Genomic DNA, 19,664 nt, shown 5'->3' on the forward strand with positions numbered 1-19,664 from the left:
GCTATTTTATCGTTATTTTTCTTGTACTTTATTCATTTGAATCTCAAACCACACCAAACTCCACCATAAAACTTTAACTAAATAATTAACTTTGAGAAACCAACCTGTGTGCTTCTCTACGGATCGACACGATCCTGACACTGTACTACTCAATAATATAGATAGCAGTGACCGGTATAATCATTTACGGACGATAGTAAAAGACTACATCATCTCTTGTCTTTTTCGTATGTCATTGCATGTGTCTTTAACCTGTCAAAGTCCCAATAAAGAAAGCAAAGCAACTTGCTCGCACATTCTTTCACTAACTTAATAATCTCCAAAAAGAATAGAAAGAGAGAATGGTTAGTAAACTTGAAGTAGAGGCTTAATTTGTTTGGATATTCTTTTTCCATAAAAATAGAACAAGATTGGAGAGAGGCAATATGGAGAATTAATTCTGTTTTTAATTTTTAATATGTGTACATGCACTAAGTGGTTCTAAATAACATGTGTTGTTATGCAAAACCCCTTGGTCTGTCATTTCATTCTAATAGTCGAATAATGAATATTCAAAACAGTTTCCCCGTAAAACCCCTCCCGCTTTCTTACACAAAAAGACAAAAATTAAACAAAGGACTGTCTTCTCATATATGTACACATTTTAACCATATATATGAAATGGTATGGAAGAAATTAGAAAAAGAAGAAAGAAAAAAAAAAGAATTAATGTCTTCATAGCTTAGACTCATTCAGTAACATTTCATACTTTACTTCTTTTTTGTTGGTGTTGAAATTCATATGCTTTTTTTTTTCTTTTCAAAATTTCAATATAAAGGATTTTACATTTTGTTAAAGCAAAATAATATCTACTTTTTTTTTATTTTTATTTTCCGATATTTGTTTACTTTTTGAAAATAAAAAGCAGAAATTAAATAGTAAAAAAAAAAATACTTCTAAAATTTAATAGTGTTTATAAACTTGATGTGAAAAACAAAAGAAGAAAAAAACTATTTTGTCATGGTTAAATTTTGTAGCTCTATACCTTAACCAAAAGTGTAAGAGTGCCTATATCTTGAACTATATGAGTTTAGGTGAGTGCTACCTCATCTCAATTATCTATATCTCTGACTTTTGAAACATGACAAAGGAATTTGGTAAATATTAGACACAAAAAACAATAAGAAGTCCATAGGATATGACATTCTAATTGCTTTAAAATTTTCAATCTCCTTCAAGGGTGTGTTTGGATTACATTTTAAAATGTTTAAATTTGAAAAGAAATCAATTAAAAAAAATTGAGGTATTTGGTAAGTTTTAAAAATGCATTTTAAAAAAGTAAGATTGAAAAATAAACCATTTGAAAGAAAGCACTCATAATGAAATTTGGAGAAAATAAGTCTTTAAACAAAATTATGTGTATAAAAACTTATAAAAGATCTAACCAAACATGTGAGTGTTTAAACTTTAAACTCATTTTAAAAAGTGTGTTTAAAAGAAAATGTATTATTGAAAAACATTTTTTTTTATAGATAATCCAAACATCACTCTAAGTCTTTTAGTATTTAAAAACATTTTAAATACACTTAAATACTCTAGTGGACAAACAAACCGGTATAAACCACCTCATACGTATGTATATGTATGTTTTATTTTCAAACTTGCTCATGACTCGAATGATATTTGTATTATTTAGCGACTCAAACGAGAGTTGTAGTATTTAGGGTATGTTTGATAATCTATTCATTTTTTGTTTTGGATTTTGATTTTTAATTTTTAAAAGATAAATGTGTTTGGTAACTGATTCACTTTTTGTTTTTAAAATAAAAAAATTGTTTTTATTATAAAAATAAAAAAATTGTTTTTAAAATAAAAATTGTTTTTTATTATTAAGAAAGAAAATAGAAAATGAAAAAAAATAGAAAAATAGAAAATGAAAAAAAAAAAAAATAAGGTTTTTGTTTTTAAATCAATTACGAAACTTATAGGGTTTTTATTTTTAATGAACAAAATTTTAAAACTTAAAAAAGAAAGAAAGAATGAAAGAAAGAAAGAAAGAAAGAAAGAAAGGAAAGAAAAGAAATTAAAATAGTTATCAAAGGATACCTTAACTTTTTCTGTTCAAAATTAATCACAAAGAAACTCAAGTCAAGTTCTCTAAAGTTCAATTACTTATGATCAATCAATTAGACATGGCAGGGTTTCATATAAATCATTTGCATTATGCTAAAAAAAATACCATCGATTTCTCTATAATCTTAAATTTGGCTTAGGAAATATATGACTTTTGAAAAAAGAAGTCATCTAAAGACATACTGATGACACAATTCATTGTTACTCGACAATCAATTACAGAACAATTACAGATCAGCAACAATCTTTAACAATTAGACACATACGTAAATCAATTAAGGCATCATTTTAGGATGTGTTTAATTGGAACATATTTTCAAGTGTCAATTTAAAAAATAAGTAATTTTGAAAAAAATTTAAGTGTTCGATAACCATTCAAATTAGCAAGCACTAGTAGAAAAAGGGCCTACAATGACAGTTAAATGCTGTCATTGAAGGTTTTCGTGACAGTTTTTTGCAGTCATTGATGCGGCAGTCATGGAAAGTATTTTATGACAGTTGTATAAACTGTCACGATGTTGTTTCAATGACACATAATACCTGTCACGAAAGATTTTTTTAATGACTGAATATAACTGTCATTATTTAGCTACGATGACAGTTAATAACTATCACAGTTTACATTTTATGACAGAGTATAACTGTCACTATTATATATTCGATGACAGTTAATTACTATCATTGTTTATATTTTAAGACAGATTATAACTGTCATAGTTGACATTTTATGACGGAAGATAACTGTCATTGTTAATAATCTATGACTGATATTGAATGTCATTATTTATCATTTATGACACTTTTTAACTATCATCATTTTACTTACCATGACTTTTATTAACTGTCAATAAAACTTTTTCGATGACAGTTTTATTTTTCAATTTAAATGTCATAGTTGTGTTTTTTAGTCCCTTTTTTCAAAAGCCCTATTTCTTATTGAATTATGTATTTGTTGTCGCCCTGCCATTACACATAACATTACATACCAATACAACAACAAATGGAAAAAAGGTGAACGCTTTAATAGAAATAAACACTTACTAATATTGCTTTAATTGTTAGTACAAATATTTTTTGGTACGAACAAACTATTTTAAATAATTACATTTAAACAAAAAAAATTCCTACCAAACCTATAAAAAAGGCTATACATCAACTAATTGGCGTATCCATGGTTTCATTGCTCCAATGGATTGTGGCAAAACCTAATAAGAAAAGAAAAGGAAACAAAATAATTAAACAAGACAACACATTCACCCACATAAACACATCACATTCACTTCATGATGAACAACACACTTCAACAACATAGAACACATACACACTTCAAATATGTTTGCCTATTCAACCATAACATGATTGAGTACATACCTTATAGAATGCCATAGGATTCCCTTTTGCCTTGTTAAAACCTTTGTCAACCTAGCAAAACCAAAAAGAACACACTTGAAGATCAACAACACACTTCAAGATCAACAACACTTCTTTATCTACAACACTTTTTTATCAACAACACACTTCAACAATAATTACATACATACTTCAAGATCAACAACACTTCAATATCAACAACACTTCTTTATGTACAACATTCTTTTATCAACAACACACTTAAGCAATAATTACATACACACTTCAAGATCAACAACACTTGAAGATCAACAACACTTCTTTATCTACAACACTCTTTTATGAACAACACACTTCAACAATAATTACATACATACTTCAAGATCAACAACACTTCAATATCAACAACACTTCTTTATGTACAACATTCTTTTATCAACAACACACTTAAACAATAATTACATACACACTTCAAGATCAACAACACTTGAAGATCAACAACACTTCTTTATCTACAACACTCTTTTATGAACAACACACTTCAACAATAATTACATACATACTTCAATATCAACAACACTTCTTTATGTACAACATTCTTTTATCAACAACACACTTAAACAATAATTACATTGTAACACCCCAATGATCTCATGTTGTTCATTTTTTTTAAATTCGATTATTTATTTTTATTTTATTCATTTATTTGTGTATAATTAAATAATGAAACTTATGTCATCAAGATGTGAATTTTCCCCTTTTAAAATATTAAGCAAATTTCAACTTTAATGATACTTGGTAATTAAAGATTTAATTGGTATTTGGAAGTTGAGGGAAAGGAGGAATTTGGTGAAGATATTGGAGAAATTTGAGAGAGAAGGGTGAAATTTGGAATTTAACAAAGAAGAGAAAAGAAGGGAAATTATTTTATAAAAGGAAAAGAAAAGGAAAAAGAAAAGGAAAAGAAAAGGAAAAGAAAAGAGAAGAGGGAGAGAAGGGGAAACCCTAGCCGCCGCCGCCAATCTCCACCGCCGCCGCCGCCGTCGCACGCCGCCGCAAGCCAGCCATCGTAGAAGCCGCGTCGTACCGCGTCCGCCAGCCGAAGGAGCCGCGCCGCTTCGATCTGAGGCAGGTCAGCCGAAACCCGTCGCGTCCCGAAGCCGAATCCACCTCTGCGCCGAACGCGTCGCGAAGCCGAGATCCATCTCCACGTCGAAGCCGCGTCGCCAGCCATCGTCGTCTGCATCCGAGCCGCGAACGCGTCTGCAAATCCGAGCCGCGAACGCGCCTACACCCGAGCCGTATCGAAGCCGCGAACGCGCCCGCCTCCAGCCGACGAACGAACCCGAACCCGGAACCGCCCGCGCGCTCGAACCTGGAACCGCCCGCGCGCCCGAACCCGGAACCGAACCCGCGCCCGTGCCACACGTGCCTGACTCTCCCGCGTGCAAGCGCGCCGCGCCGTGTGTTCCGCGTAGCCGAGCCGCGTCCCCTCCCTGTAGCAAGCCGAGCCGCGTCTGCACCAAGCCGAGCCGGTCCTGCCTTCTTCCAGCCGAGCCGCCAAGCCTGTTTTGGCTCCTTCCACCTAAATTTTTGGTAATTTCCAAATTCCCTAGCCTGCCCAGTAATTAAATGAGTTAATTTGGAAATTTAATTAATTTAATTACTTTCCTCAAGAAGCAAATTGGACCAAATAGCTGCTGCAGCTTAGGACTTCCTCAGTAGGAACTCATCTAGCAACATCTCGAGGTAAGAGATTTCTACTACTAGCCCCATGTGAGAATTTGATGTTGCATGTTCCTTCAGTGACATACGATGATGGTTGGGCTTACGATGTATGATAATATTTTATCATGATCTGACGAATGACATGGCCATACTTTGGCATAATATTATGGTAATGAGAACCCTCGAACCATATGTGACTGTATGGGAAGACTGATGGACTTACGATGTATGTGACTGTATGATAAGACTGATGGACTTATGATGTATGTGACTGTATGATAAGACTGATGGACTTACGACGTATGTGACTGTATAATGAGAACTATTAGTGACTGTTTGATGATAGCTGTAGTGGGGGATGAGATGGTGGTTATTTTCTGATGATAATTTGATGACGTATGCATATGTATGCTGAGATTGGGGTATCTGTTAACTTCTCCTATCTGAGTCGTACCTGCATGGGTGTCCTTCGGGATCACCACCTATTTAGGACTGTTAGGCTCGACGGGGCGCCAGTCCAGCATGACTATAGATATGACTCGAGCGACTCGACGGGGTCCTCGCATCCCGACGGTCCTAAGTGTCCCCTGGACACCGAAGACCAGAGTTAAGTCCCCACGGGGCGCATGTTGCACGTGTTCGGGAGCGTGCCAGAGATTGGGTACTAGTTTCAGGACTCGATAGGAATGTTAACAGGCACCTAGTGGGACTAGTAGTGGGTCCCTTACTGAGTATTTTTATACTCATTCTCTTCGTTTTATGTTTTCAGGTAGAGGACGAGGCAAGGGCAAGGGCAAGCTGGCGAGCGACGTGAAGTGACCGTGGCGAGCCATAGGGGTTTTCCTGCTTCCGCACATGTTTTACTTTACAGTTAAATTCATGTTTCGGCTTTCTGCATGTTTACTTTGGTTATTTTTGTAGATAGGGCCCGCTTAGGGATTTTAAACTTAACTCGTATTTCTACATGTTACTTTAACTATCTTTCATAATTACATTTGCTAGATTTCTTTGCATTTATTTACACCGGATTTTATGACTTAAACACTGATCCTAGATTCAGTAACCACTTCGATTCAGCATAAAGAGTCGGGTCGTTACAGTTGGTATCAGAGCGCAGTGTTTTAGGTCCTGTAGACTGACTTATGATGTAAGTCATTTTGTTTTGATTTTTACCTCACCCTATGGCTATACGGTCCTTCGTCACTCGCCAGGTATGCCTAAAGCTTTACAAATATTAAGATTATAATGTTGCCTGATTAGATTAGACTTAGAGTGAGAATATTGAGTTCTAGTGGTGAAAAATTTGTTGGTGAATTTTAGGAAGAATGCCGCCACGTAGAGGTGCACGCCGAGGAGGTGGCAGGGGAGGCAGAGGAGCCGGTCGTGGCCAACCGGCGGAGCAACCTGCCGCGCCGCCAGTCAACCCCGACGTACCAGTCAACCCTAATGCACCGGTCACTCAGGCGGATCTCGCCGCAATGGAGCAGCGTTACCAGGCCATGCTGCAAGCTACTCTAGCGCCGTTCCTCGCTGCTCAGCAGAACCAGGCCGCCCCTGTTCAGGACCAGCCTGTAGTCCCTCCAGCCCCTGTTCAGGACCAGCCCGTCATCCCTCCAGCCCCGGTGGAAGCCCAGCCGGTGCCAGTACAACTGTCAGCTGAGGCCAAGCACTTGAGGGATTTTAGGAAGTACAACCCGAAGACTTTCGACGGATCCTTGGACAACCCCTTTAGAGCCCAGCTGTGGTTGACATCCATAGAGACGATCTTCAGGTACATGAAGTGCCCAGAAGACCAGAAGGTGCAGTGTGCAGCTTTCTGTTTGGAGGATAGGGGGACTGCCTGGTGGGAGACTGCTGAGAGGGCGCTGGGAGGAGATGCCAGCAAGATCACATGGGAGCAATTCAGGGAGAGCTTTTATGCTAAGTTCTTCTCTGCCAACGTGAAGCACGCCAAGCTCCAAGAATTCCTAAACTTGGAGCAAGGCAAACTGAGCGTGGAACAGTATGATGCCGAGTTCGACCTGTTGTCCCGTTTTGCCCCTGATGTGGTAAGGGATGAGGCCGCCAGGACTGAGAGATTTGTTAATGGCCTCAGGTTAGACCTCCAGGGTTTTGTACGAGCTCTTCGACCAACCACTCATGCGGATGCTCTACGCATAGCACTGGATCTGAGCCTGCATGAGAGAGCTGGTCAATCTAAGGTTGTCGGCACAGGGTCAGCCTCGGGACAGAAGAGGAAGGCGGAGGCGCAGCCCGACGTAGTACCACAGCAGACTCCGAGGTCAGGAGGTGTCTTCCAGAGACACCGTCGGGAGCTGGCAGCAGCTGGGAGAACTTTGAGAGAGCTACCCACTTGTACTACCTGTGGGAAGGTCCATGGAGGACAATGTTTAGCTGGGAGTGGAGTCTGCTTCAGGTGCAGGCAGCCGGGGCACACTGCTGATGCGTGTCCTCGGAAACCCTTAGAGACGACGCCACGTCAGCCTTCTGCTCCCCAGCAGGGGAGAGTCTTTGCCACGAACCGGCAGGAGGCCGAGCGAGCTAGTACGGTGGTGACAGGTACGCTCCCAATCTTGGGGCATTATGCTTTGGTACTATTTGACTCGGGGTCATCGCATTCATTTATATCCTCTATTTTTGTCAAGCATGCGGGTTTAGAAGTAGAACCGTTGGGTAGTGCCTTGTCTGTCTCTACTCCTTCTGGAGAGGTCCTTTTGTCTAAGGAAAAAATAAGGGCATGTTGGGTAGAAATAGCAAACCATACCTTGAACGTAACTTTACTGGTGCTAGATATGCAAGATTTCGATGTAATTTTAGGCATGGATTGGTTGTCAACTAACCATGCAACCATAGACTGTTTTAATAAGGAAGTAGTCTTTAACCCTCCTTCCGGGGATAAGTTTAAGTTTAGAGGAGCAGGCATGGTAGGTATACCCAAGGTCATCTCAGCAATGAAGGCGAGTAAGCTACTTAGCCAGGGTACTTGGGGTATCTTGGCGAACGTAGTAGATATGGCAGAACCAGAAGTTTCCCTATCTTCCGAACCAGTAGTAAGGGAGTACCCTGACGTTTTCCCCGACGAACTCCCAGGACTTCCGCCTCCCAGGGAGGTAGACTTCGCCATTGAGTTAGAGCCCGGCACCGCCCCTATCTCTAAAGCTCCTTACAGAATGGCTCCAGCTGAGCTAAAGGAGTTGAAGGTCCAGTTACAGGAGTTGCTGGACAAAGGCTTCATCCGGCCCAGTGTATCACCTTGGGGAGCCCCAGTGTTGTTCGTGAAGAAGAAGGATGGGTCGATGCGCCTTTGCATTGACTACCGAGAATTGAACAAGGTGACAGTTAAGAACCGCTACCCCTTACCCAGAATCGAGGACCTGTTCGACCAGTTACAGGGGGCCACCGTCTTTTCCAAGATCGACCTGCGATCAGGCTATCACCAGTTGAGGATTAGGGACGGTGATATTCCCAAGACGGCCTTTCGTTCGAGGTACGGACACTACGAATTCATAGTGATGTCCTTTGGTTTAACTAATGCCCCTGCAGTGTTCATGGATTTGATGAACAGGGTGTTTAAGGACTTTCTAGACCAATTCGTCATAGTCTTCATTGACGATATCTTGATCTATTCCAAGACTGAGGCCGAACACGAAGAGCACTTGCACCAAGTCTTGGAGACCCTTCGAGCTCATAAGCTATACGCCAAGTTCTCCAAGTGTGAGTTCTGGTTAAAGAAGGTGACATTTTTAGGGCACGTGGTTTCCAGTGAGGGAGTCTCGGTGGACCCAGCTAAGGTCGAAGCGGTGACCAACTGGCCTCGACCGTCTACAGTCAGTGAGATTCGCAGTTTTCTGGGTCTGGCAGGATACTACAGGAGGTTTGTAGAAGACTTCTCACGCATAGCCAGCCCATTGACCCAGTTGACCAGGAAGGGAACCCCTTTTGTCTGGAGCCCAGCATGTGAGAGTAGTTTCCAAGAGCTTAAGCAGAAGCTAGTGACGGCACCAGTCCTGACAGTGCCTGATGGGTCGGGAAGTTTTGTGATCTATAGTGATGCCTCTAAGAAAGGACTGGGATGTGTCCTGATGCAGCAAGGTAAGGTAGTTGCGTATGCCTCACGCCAGTTGAAGAATCATGAGCAGAACTACCCTACCCACGACTTGGAGTTGGCAGCTGTAGTCTTTGCACTGAAGATATGGAGGCACTATCTGTACGGTGAGAAGATTCAGATTTACACCGACCACAAGAGCCTGAAGTATTTCTTCACTCAGAAGGAGTTGAACATGAGGCAGAGGAGGTGGCTCGAGTTGGTGAAAGACTACGACTGCGAGATCCTGTACCATCCAGGTAAAGCAAATGTAGTGGCTGACGCGCTGAGTAGGAAGGTTGCACATTCAGCAGCGCTAGTCACGAAGCAGACCCCCTTACTCAGGGATTTGGAGAGAGCCGAGATTGCAGTCTCAGTAGGTGAGGTTGCCGCACAGTTGGCTCAGTTGACAGTTCAGCCAACCTTGAGGCAAAAGATCATTGCTGCTCAGCTGAGTGATCCTTACTTGGCAGAGAAACGTCGTATGGTAGAGACGGAGCAAGGTGAAGAGTTCTCTATATCCTCTGATGATGGCCTTATGTTTGAGGGACGCCTGTGTGTGCCGGAAGACAGCGCAGTTAAGACAGAGCTTTTGACTGAGGCTCACAGTTCCCCGTTTACCATGCACCCTGGGAGTACGAAGATGTACCAGGACTTAAGGAGTGTCTATTGGTGGAGGGGCATGAAGAGGGATGTAGCAGAGTTCGTCAGTAGGTGCTTGGTGTGCCAGCAGGTGAAGGCACCTAGGCAGCATCCAGCAGGGTTGTTGCAACCCTTGAGTGTGCCAGGGTGGAAGTGGGAGAGTGTGTCGATGGACTTTATCACGGGACTGCCCAAGACCTTGAAGGGCTACACGGTGATCTGGGTTGTGGTCGACAGACTCACGAAGACAGCCCACTTCGTGCCAGGGAAATCCACGTACACTGCCAGCAAGTGGGGGCAGTTATACATGACGGAAATAGTAAGACTGCACGGAGTACCAGTATCCATCGTTTCAGACAGGGATGCCCGTTTCACTTCGAAATTTTGGCAAGGGCTCCAACTTGCATTAGGTACGAGGCTGGACTTCAGCACGGCATTCCACCCTCAGACTGATGGTCAGACAGAGAGACTGAACCAGATTTTGGAGGATATGCTGCGGGCCTGTGTGCTAGAGTTTTCAGGAAGTTGGGACTCCCACCTGCATCTAATGGAGTTCGCCTATAATAACAGTTACCAGGCTACCATTGGTATGGCTCCGTTTGAGGCTCTGTATGGCAAGTGCTGTAGATCCCCTGTCTGCTGGGGCGAGGTTGGAGAGCAGAGGATGCTAGGCCCCGAGTTAGTGCAGACTACCAATGCAGCCATACAGAAGATCCGAGCTCGTATGCTGACCGCACAGAGCAGACAGAAGAGTTACGCTGATGTACGACGTAAGGACCTCGAGTTTGAAGTGGGAGATATGGTCTTTTTGAAGGTAGCACCGATGAAGGGCGTTCTGAGGTTCGAGAAGAAGGGGAAGTTGAGTCCACGTTTCGTGGGGCCATTTGAGATACTGGAACGGATTGGCCCTGTGGCTTATCGTTTGGCCTTGCCCCCATCCCTCTCAGCAGTGCATGACGTATTCCATGTCTCCATGTTGAGGAGGTATGTCGCAGACCCGACGCACATCGTGGACTTCGAGCCCCTACAGGTCAGTAAGAACTTGAGCTACGAGGAGCAGCCTGTCGAGATCTTGGCAAGAGAGGTCAAGAAGCTTCGTAGTCGAGATATTCCACTAGTCAAAGTCCTCTGGCAGAACCATGGAGTTGAAGAGGCCACGTGGGAGAGAGAAGAGGACATAAAGGCCCAGTACCCAGAAATGTTCGAGGATTAGAGCTTTCGAGGACGAAAGCTTTCTAAGGGGGGAAGTTTGTAACACCCCAATGATCTCATGTTGTTCATTTTTTTTTAAATTCGATTATTTATTTTTATTTTATTCATTTATTTGTGTATAATTAAATAATGAAACTTATGTCATCAAGATGTGAATTTTCCCCTTTTAAAATATTAAGCAAATTTCAACTTTAATGATACTTGGTAATTAAAGATTTAATTGGTATTTGGAAGTTGAGGGAAAGGAGGAATTTGGTGAAGATATTGGAGAAATTTGAGAGAGAAGGGTGAAATTTGGAATTTAACAAAGAAGAGAAAAGAAGGGAAATTATTTTATAAAAGGAAAAGAAAAGGAAAAAGAAAAGGAAAAGAAAAGGAAAAGAAAAGAGAAGAGGGAGAGAAGGGGAAACCCTAGCCGCCGCCGCCAATCTCCACCGCCGCCGCCGCCGTCGCACGCCGCCGCAAGCCAGCCATCGTAGAAGCCGCGTCGTACCGCGTCCGCCAGCCGAAGGAGCCGCGCCGCTTCGATCTGAGGCAGGTCAGCCGAAACCCGTCGCGTCCCGAAGCCGAATCCACCTCTGCGCCGAACGCGTCGCGAAGCCGAGATCCATCTCCACGTCGAAGCCGCGTCGCCAGCCATCGTCGTCTGCATCCGAGCCGCGAACGCGTCTGCAAATCCGAGCCGCGAACGCGCCTACACCCGAGCCGTATCGAAGCCGCGAACGCGCCCGCCTCCAGCCGACGAACGAACCCGAACCCGGAACCGCCCGCGCGCTCGAACCTGGAACCGCCCGCGCGCCCGAACCCGGAACCGAACCCGCGCCCGTGCCACACGTGCCTGACTCTCCCGCGTGCAAGCGCGCCGCGCCGTGTGTTCCGCGTAGCCGAGCCGCGTCCCCTCCCTGTAGCAAGCCGAGCCGCGTCTGCACCAAGCCGAGCCGGTCCTGCCTTCTTCCAGCCGAGCCGCCAAGCCTGTTTTGGCTCCTTCCACCTAAATTTTTGGTAATTTCCAAATTCCCTAGCCTGCCCAGTAATTAAATGAGTTAATTTGGAAATTTAATTAATTTAATTACTTTCCTCAAGAAGCAAATTGGACCAAATAGCTGCTGCAGCTTAGGACTTCCTCAGTAGGAACTCATCTAGCAACATCTCGAGGTAAGAGATTTCTACTACTAGCCCCATGTGAGAATTTGATGTTGCATGTTCCTTCAGTGACATACGATGATGGTTGGGCTTACGATGTATGATAATATTTTATCATGATCTGACGAATGACATGGCCATACTTTGGCATAATATTATGGTAATGAGAACCCTCGAACCATATGTGACTGTATGGGAAGACTGATGGACTTACGATGTATGTGACTGTATGATAAGACTGATGGACTTATGATGTATGTGACTGTATGATAAGACTGATGGACTTACGACGTATGTGACTGTATAATGAGAACTATTAGTGACTGTTTGATGATAGCTGTAGTGGGGGATGAGATGGTGGTTATTTTCTGATGATAATTTGATGACGTATGCATATGTATGCTGAGATTGGGGTATCTGTTAACTTCTCCTATCTGAGTCGTACCTGCATGGGTGTCCTTCGGGATCACCACCTATTTAGGACTGTTAGGCTCGACGGGGCGCCAGTCCAGCATGACTATAGATATGACTCGAGCGACTCGACGGGGTCCTCGCATCCCGACGGTCCTAAGTGTCCCCTGGACACCGAAGACCAGAGTTAAGTCCCCACGGGGCGCATGTTGCACGTGTTCGGGAGCGTGCCAGAGATTGGGTACTAGTTTCAGGACTCGATAGGAATGTTAACAGGCACCTAGTGGGACTAGTAGTGGGTCCCTTACTGAGTATTTTTATACTCATTCTCTTCGTTTTATGTTTTCAGGTAGAGGACGAGGCAAGGGCAAGGGCAAGCTGGCGAGCGACGTGAAGTGACCGTGGCGAGCCATAGGGGTTTTCCTGCTTCCGCACATGTTTTACTTTACAGTTAAATTCATGTTTCGGCTTTCTGCATGTTTACTTTGGTTATTTTTGTAGATAGGGCCCGCTTAGGGATTTTAAACTTAACTCGTATTTCTACATGTTACTTTAACTATCTTTCATAATTACATTTGCTAGATTTCTTTGCATTTATTTACACCGGATTTTATGACTTAAACACTGATCCTAGATTCAGTAACCACTTCGATTCAGCATAAAGAGTCGGGTCGTTACATACATACACACTTCAAAATCAACAACACTTCTTTATCTACAACACTCCTTTATCTACAACACTCTTTTATCAACAACACACTTCAAGAATAATCACATACACACTTGAAGATCAACAACACTTCAAGATCAACAATAATTAAATACACACTTCAAGATCAACAACACTTCAAGATCAACAATAATTACATACACACTTCAAGATCAACAACACTTCTTTATCTACAACACTCTTTTATCAACAACACACTTCAAGATCAACAACACTTCAACAATAATTACATACACACTCCACGATCATAAACACTTATGAACAACACACTTCAACAATAATTACATACATTCTAAGATAACCTTACCTCATTGATATTGAACATGACAGTTGTATTTTCCTCCAGCACTGTATTTTCCATGGTAGCTCGAACACAAAAATATGTGACAAAATATATGACAAAATATGTGCAAAGTATATGACAAAATATGTGACAAAATGTGTAACAAAATATCTTATCCTAAGCACAATGTACGTGCTTCCCTACAAACTCAGCCCACTCAGACCTTATACAATCAATGTCATCCTGTGTGTACGCACGAGGTGAATCTTTCATCTGTAGACAATGAAGTGGTTCTAAATGAGTTTCATTTACAAAAAAGTATATATGCACGCTAGTTTTATAACTGTTATGCTTACTATCTGTATGATAGAAGTACTCGTTGACATTATGATGTCACGCATGAACCGCATCACGTAATAACCACATTCTACTACTCCTGATTGCTTAGGACACTGGAGATACACATACACATGAGTTCACCTATGTTAGAAATATGGATTAATATACAACCCATAGCAATATAGATATTCACATACCTTCACGACCCTCCAAGCAGGTTTTTTCTTGTTCATTATGTTGAACGACCTACAGAATAATATTGAAGTTTGAACTAATTAAAATATTGTCTCATTAACAAAAAACGAAGTAAAGGTAAAAGTAAGTATGACATACCTTTCAACTACTTCGGTTACATCTGGGTCAATACGGTTTTTCAAAGGGTCTATCCAAAAGGCCGCACCCTTCGTAAGGTTTATTACAACCAATGTCCAATGATTCCTAAATATATGTGTCAAACAATAATACTACATCTTAGACTACTGTAACCACAATTCCTATCAATAACTTTAGGTTATGAACATACCCGGAATTGTAAGGAAACAGTAAGAGTTGATCGTAATCTGTTCCAAGTAATCGTGCAGTCAACAATTGGGCTCGTTCTTCTTTAGAACTTCCACAACTAATCGACCCAGAATCAAGAAACTTGTATAGATTCAAAGTTCTTGCTGATTCCATACGTGTGTATAGATACCTACGAGTGCATCACAAATACATTGAAAGAAGATAAATATCAAACAAACTTATGAAGTTCATCACTGTAATAACATATCTTACATTATGTATGCATCAAGGCAAGCGGTAGCTATTGGTCGCATAGATGTGAAATCCTTCAACGACTCTATCATTATGCAACATTTTCTTCGGACCCCAAATACATCATGTGGTGTGGTGATTTGAATTGCTGACCCCATATGTTCAACCATTCGTAGTAAGAACCGTAGTGCAACTGGAGCATTTTGAATTGGTGTCGGTGCGAATGTGCTCATATCCTTAGTAAATTCCCCATAATTCATCTACGAAAAATATTGCAATTAGGGTTAATACAAAATGCGACATGTATATCCTTCAATGAAAATTTCATTACCTTTATATTGTTCGTAATGACAAGATCACGTGGCCACAATATGTGTGAACCAACTTCCTGGGACATTTTGTACATCCCTTGCTCTGATGGAATGGGAATTGCACAATCCCCATCCACCACGACATCTATTGCCACTTTAACATTGTCACCTTTTGCATCTGAATCAATTATGGTCCCCCATGCAACGACATGATCTTTCGTTTCAAACGCCAACTTGCACGGGGTTCCAACCTATTTACAAGACATTGTCAAATATGTATACCTCACAAAAGTTTAATTAATAAATCAATTACTTTAGATTCACTAACCTTCATTTTCTCTAACGTCACACCTTTCACCTTCTTATCATCCTTCGCTATGTCGACCTTTACGAATCCAAGTGAATTGTTAGGAAAGTATACACATAGAACATGTAACCTTATGGATTAAAGGTCTTTAGGAAAACATACCTTGATGTCTTCATTCAATTCAACAACATCCTCTATGTCTTTTTCTGATTCTAAATCATTTGACAAATCTTCCAAATCGTTCACATTTTCATCCCCTTCCATGAATGATTTTTCTTTAGAACCCATACCTGGTTCTTCTTTTGAGTTGCCTACGCAATCATCATTCTCTTTCATTTTCATCAATTCCTCCACTAACTCTTTTATTCTTTTCGCCATTCGATCGTGTTCTTTAGAAGTAGCCTTGTCATCCTCTTTTTCATTTGTTTTTTGTTGTGTTGCGGTATGGAAGTACTTTTTCTTTGTGACATACTTCCTCACACCGCGGAGTATTCCAGGACGATCCTTACCACCTAAAGCCCTTGCTAGAATATCCTCTTCACCGAAAGCATTAGTCGTATTTTGGGTCGCTACAAGTTCATCCTACAAAATAGCAAAGAATGGAAATTAGTACTTGCTTCTACAAAAAAAAAGTACAAAAAATGCAAGTACTTACAATAAGATTCACTACTTCCTTCGTCTCTTCATCCGGAATTTGTCCTTTACGATCCATTCTAGCTTGTTTCCAAACTATCGATCGATCAATTTGCTCCGATGACGATGCTTTCTATTTATAATTAAAACACGAAGCGAATGTTAAAGAATGTGGCGAAAGAGCAAGTATAAGATAATAAGCTATTTAGAATTACATATAATCCTACAACATCTTAAAGGAAATCAGCTTACCAACTCCTCCATAAGATTTGCATACCCCTTTCTAGAGGTTCTGTGGTTGTACTTATGTTTCTTCCGCTTCTCCTTCCCATTTTCACTCTTTTTCTTTACATTTCATTATACAAATTTAATCAATTACCATATGAAGCCTATAAAATTGCAATTCAAATTTAAAGAAGGATAGGAAGGGTTATACTTACTTTGAAGTCTTCCTTCAACCGAGATGCAACAAACTCAGTCAAATGTTGTTGATCTATAAAAGAGTACTCATTCGGCGGAAATTTTAGTTTTTCAACATCATCCAAAAATGGCAAGACATATGTTGTCGTCAATCTGTACTTGAATTGACGAAAGCATACGCCAGCGTTCTGGATGATAGCCTTCTTTGATCGAGGGTCTACCACAAATCCGGCCTACAGAATATTCACATAACATGTTACATAGCAAAATAAATGAATAGTGTACCAAAGTTCAAATGTTGATGGCAATTGTTACCTCTATTAGTTCAAATATTTTGTCCTTTATTTCCTTTGGCACCGCAGGCCAATCAGAGTATATAATGGGAACATGGAACCGCACAGTCGTTCCTATGAAACTCTTCAGTTTTGTTGCATTCTGACCAATTGCTTGACCCAACTCGTTGTACTGAATAACTAGTTTTTGACCCTCACTCCTAGCACGAGTTATTTCCTTCATTTCAGTTGGACCACGTTTTCTTTTTTGTGTACTACTTTCTCCTTTTTCCTTAGGTCGAGCAACATCCTGTGAATCAAACATATCTACGATACTGATCTAATAGTAAAAGAAGAAACAGTTAGTAATAACAATAATTACAGTACTAATGGAAAAGTATGAAAATAAATTAGATTCGAAATAGAACACATAGTACTTTAGCAAATTGTTCTCCAAAAAAGATAACATCATGATTAACTCATACTAACAATAATACAACACATACTACTTCAAATATGGCAAATAAAAGACTTAATAATGTTCAAAGTTGTAAAAAAAGTCTTCAACATGAAATAAGTTTGCTTCATAACAGTACGGTTCGTATCTCCAACTGCCTTTGTCCTGCAAATTAAGAACGACCATCATTATCATTAAACATAACCAAAAAAGGACATCCAAAGAGAGTTTAATTACTTTACATACGTATGAAAGTCAAGTGGTAACCCATGTGCCTTCACAGTCAAGTCTAGTGTATGCATCCCCACTTTCATCAATGTCAGTTGTTGAATTCCATTTTGAGACTGGGGGGTAGTGTGGCAACATATCTCCAAGGTCATCATTAGCACATTTGTACGGAAAGTCTTTTTGTGGTGGCCTTACAACAACCGACCATCTTGGATCAACAGGATCTGAGACATAAAAGACTTGTTGTCCGTGTGTGGCAATAATGAAGGAATCTGAAGAATGTCCAATTCGGCTAAGGTCAACCAACGTGAAATGAAGATCGTCTATTCGAACACCATTCTTATTTTCAACCCATTTGCATTTGAAAAGAACAGTATTGAACGTATTGTAACTAACTTCCCAAATGTCTTCAATGATCCCATAGAAAGACATGTCACCAATCACTGGATTTTTGTCCTTCGCACTTGACACCTGCATTGTCGTTGCCACTAACATAATCCCACTATTTTGAACAGTTCGATTGTCATCACGGGACTTAGTGTGGTAAGAACATCCGTTAACCATATACCCTTCATACGTCATTACACCACAATTGGGGCCATGTGCAAGCCATCGTATTGTGTTCGAGACTACCTTTCCTTCATGTAATTCACACATCACCTATTAAAAAAAAGAGTTATATGTTGGGACTGGTAAACAATAATAATAAAACAACATGGATGATTTGAAGTTTTCATTCACTTATCTCGTATCCATGCACCGAATGATCGATTATGTTCAACTTGTAGCCACTGTTCATTTTTTGCTCTTCTTGGGTTTTCAATTTTGAGATGATTCATATGTTCTCTACAATATAGTTAATAAATATAAATTATGTGTTCTTAAGGGTAATTTAATGGTGTTAGTGTATGATGATAAGAAATCATACTCTATATATGGATGTACTTCTTCAGTGTTCTGTAAAATGTGAAGATGTGCTTGCTTCAGTTCCTGCATATCAGGGCGGACATAGGTTCCCGCTGACAACGGCCTATCGATTTGTTTCTCTTCCCTTGAATTTAGTGATCCAAGACCAATTTCATCTAATCCAGAAAGAAAATCCGAACAGAAGTGAACAGCCTCTTCACATACTTGTGCTTCTGCAATGCATCCTTCAGGTCGATTTCTATTACGAACAAAACTTTTCAACACTTTCATGTATCTTTCAAATGGGTACATCCACCGCAAATATACAGGACCACAAAGTTTTACTTCTCTCACAAGATGAACAACCAGATGAACCATAATTGTGAAAAAAGAGGGTGGAAAATACTTCTCAAGATTACATAAAGTCATTACTATATCTTCTTGCAATGCATCAAGCTCTGATACGGAGAAACTTTTAGCACAAATCGCATTGAAGAAAAAACACAGTCTACTTATAGTGTATCTCACATTCTTTGGTAGGATTGAACGTATTGCAATTGGAAGCAATTGTTGCATTAAAACGTGACAGTCATGCGATTTAAGGCCATTAAGTTTTAAGTCATTCAAAGAGACAAGACTTCTAATATTTGATGAATATCCTTCTGGAACTTTAATTTCAGCCAAAGTCTTACAAAACCGATACTTCTCTTCTCTTGACAATGTATAACATGCTGCAGGTATGTAAGTTTTATTACCTGTAACCATTGGTGCCAATTCTGGTCTTATATTCATGTCCACTAGATCAAGTCTACTATTCATCCCATCTTTACTTTTGCCTGGTAAATCAAGCAATGTTCCTACTATATTCATGCATACATTCTTCTCAATATGCATTACGTCCAGACAATGTCGTACATGCAAGTTCTTCCAATATGGTAGTTCGAAGAATTCTGATCTTCTTTTCCAGTAGTCAGTGCCACCTTCATTATTATTCTTGCCACAATTCTTCCCAGAAGAAAAAATCATTTCTTTGAGTTTAAAGTAGATGGCCTCTCCTGACAAGGGTTGTGGAGGCTTTCCATGCTCTTGCTTACCATCAAAATTCTTTTTTCTGTAATCTATAAGGATGATATCTTGGCAAATATTTCCTGTGTCCCATGTATACATTTTTTTTTCCATGTTGTAGTCTGATTGAAGTAGTCTCTTCTCCACATATTGGACAAGCCTTAAAGCCTTTGACAGTACACCCACATAAATTACCATATGCAGGAAAATCATTGATAGTCCACAATAAGACGGCTCGCAAAGTGAAATATTCTTCTTTATACGCATCAAAACACTGA

General features: G+C 40.5%; 1 long non-coding RNA gene across 1 annotated transcript; it reads left to right on the forward strand.

The window, feature by feature from the left end:
• The first annotated feature begins 4,966 nt into the window (after positions 1 to 4,966).
• LOC127144014 (uncharacterized) lies at positions 4,967 to 6,687 on the forward strand. Its single transcript, XR_007815526.1, has 3 exons — positions 4,967 to 5,058; positions 5,143 to 5,211; positions 6,511 to 6,687. It is a non-coding gene; the product is annotated as an uncharacterized LOC127144014 (long non-coding RNA).
• The last annotated feature ends 12,977 nt before the right edge of the window (positions 6,688 to 19,664 follow it).

The sequence above is a fragment of the Cucumis melo genome, chromosome 1 (assembly GCF_025177605.1).
Source record: "Cucumis melo cultivar AY chromosome 1, USDA_Cmelo_AY_1.0, whole genome shotgun sequence".
Taxonomy (NCBI): domain Eukaryota; kingdom Viridiplantae; phylum Streptophyta; class Magnoliopsida; order Cucurbitales; family Cucurbitaceae; genus Cucumis; species Cucumis melo.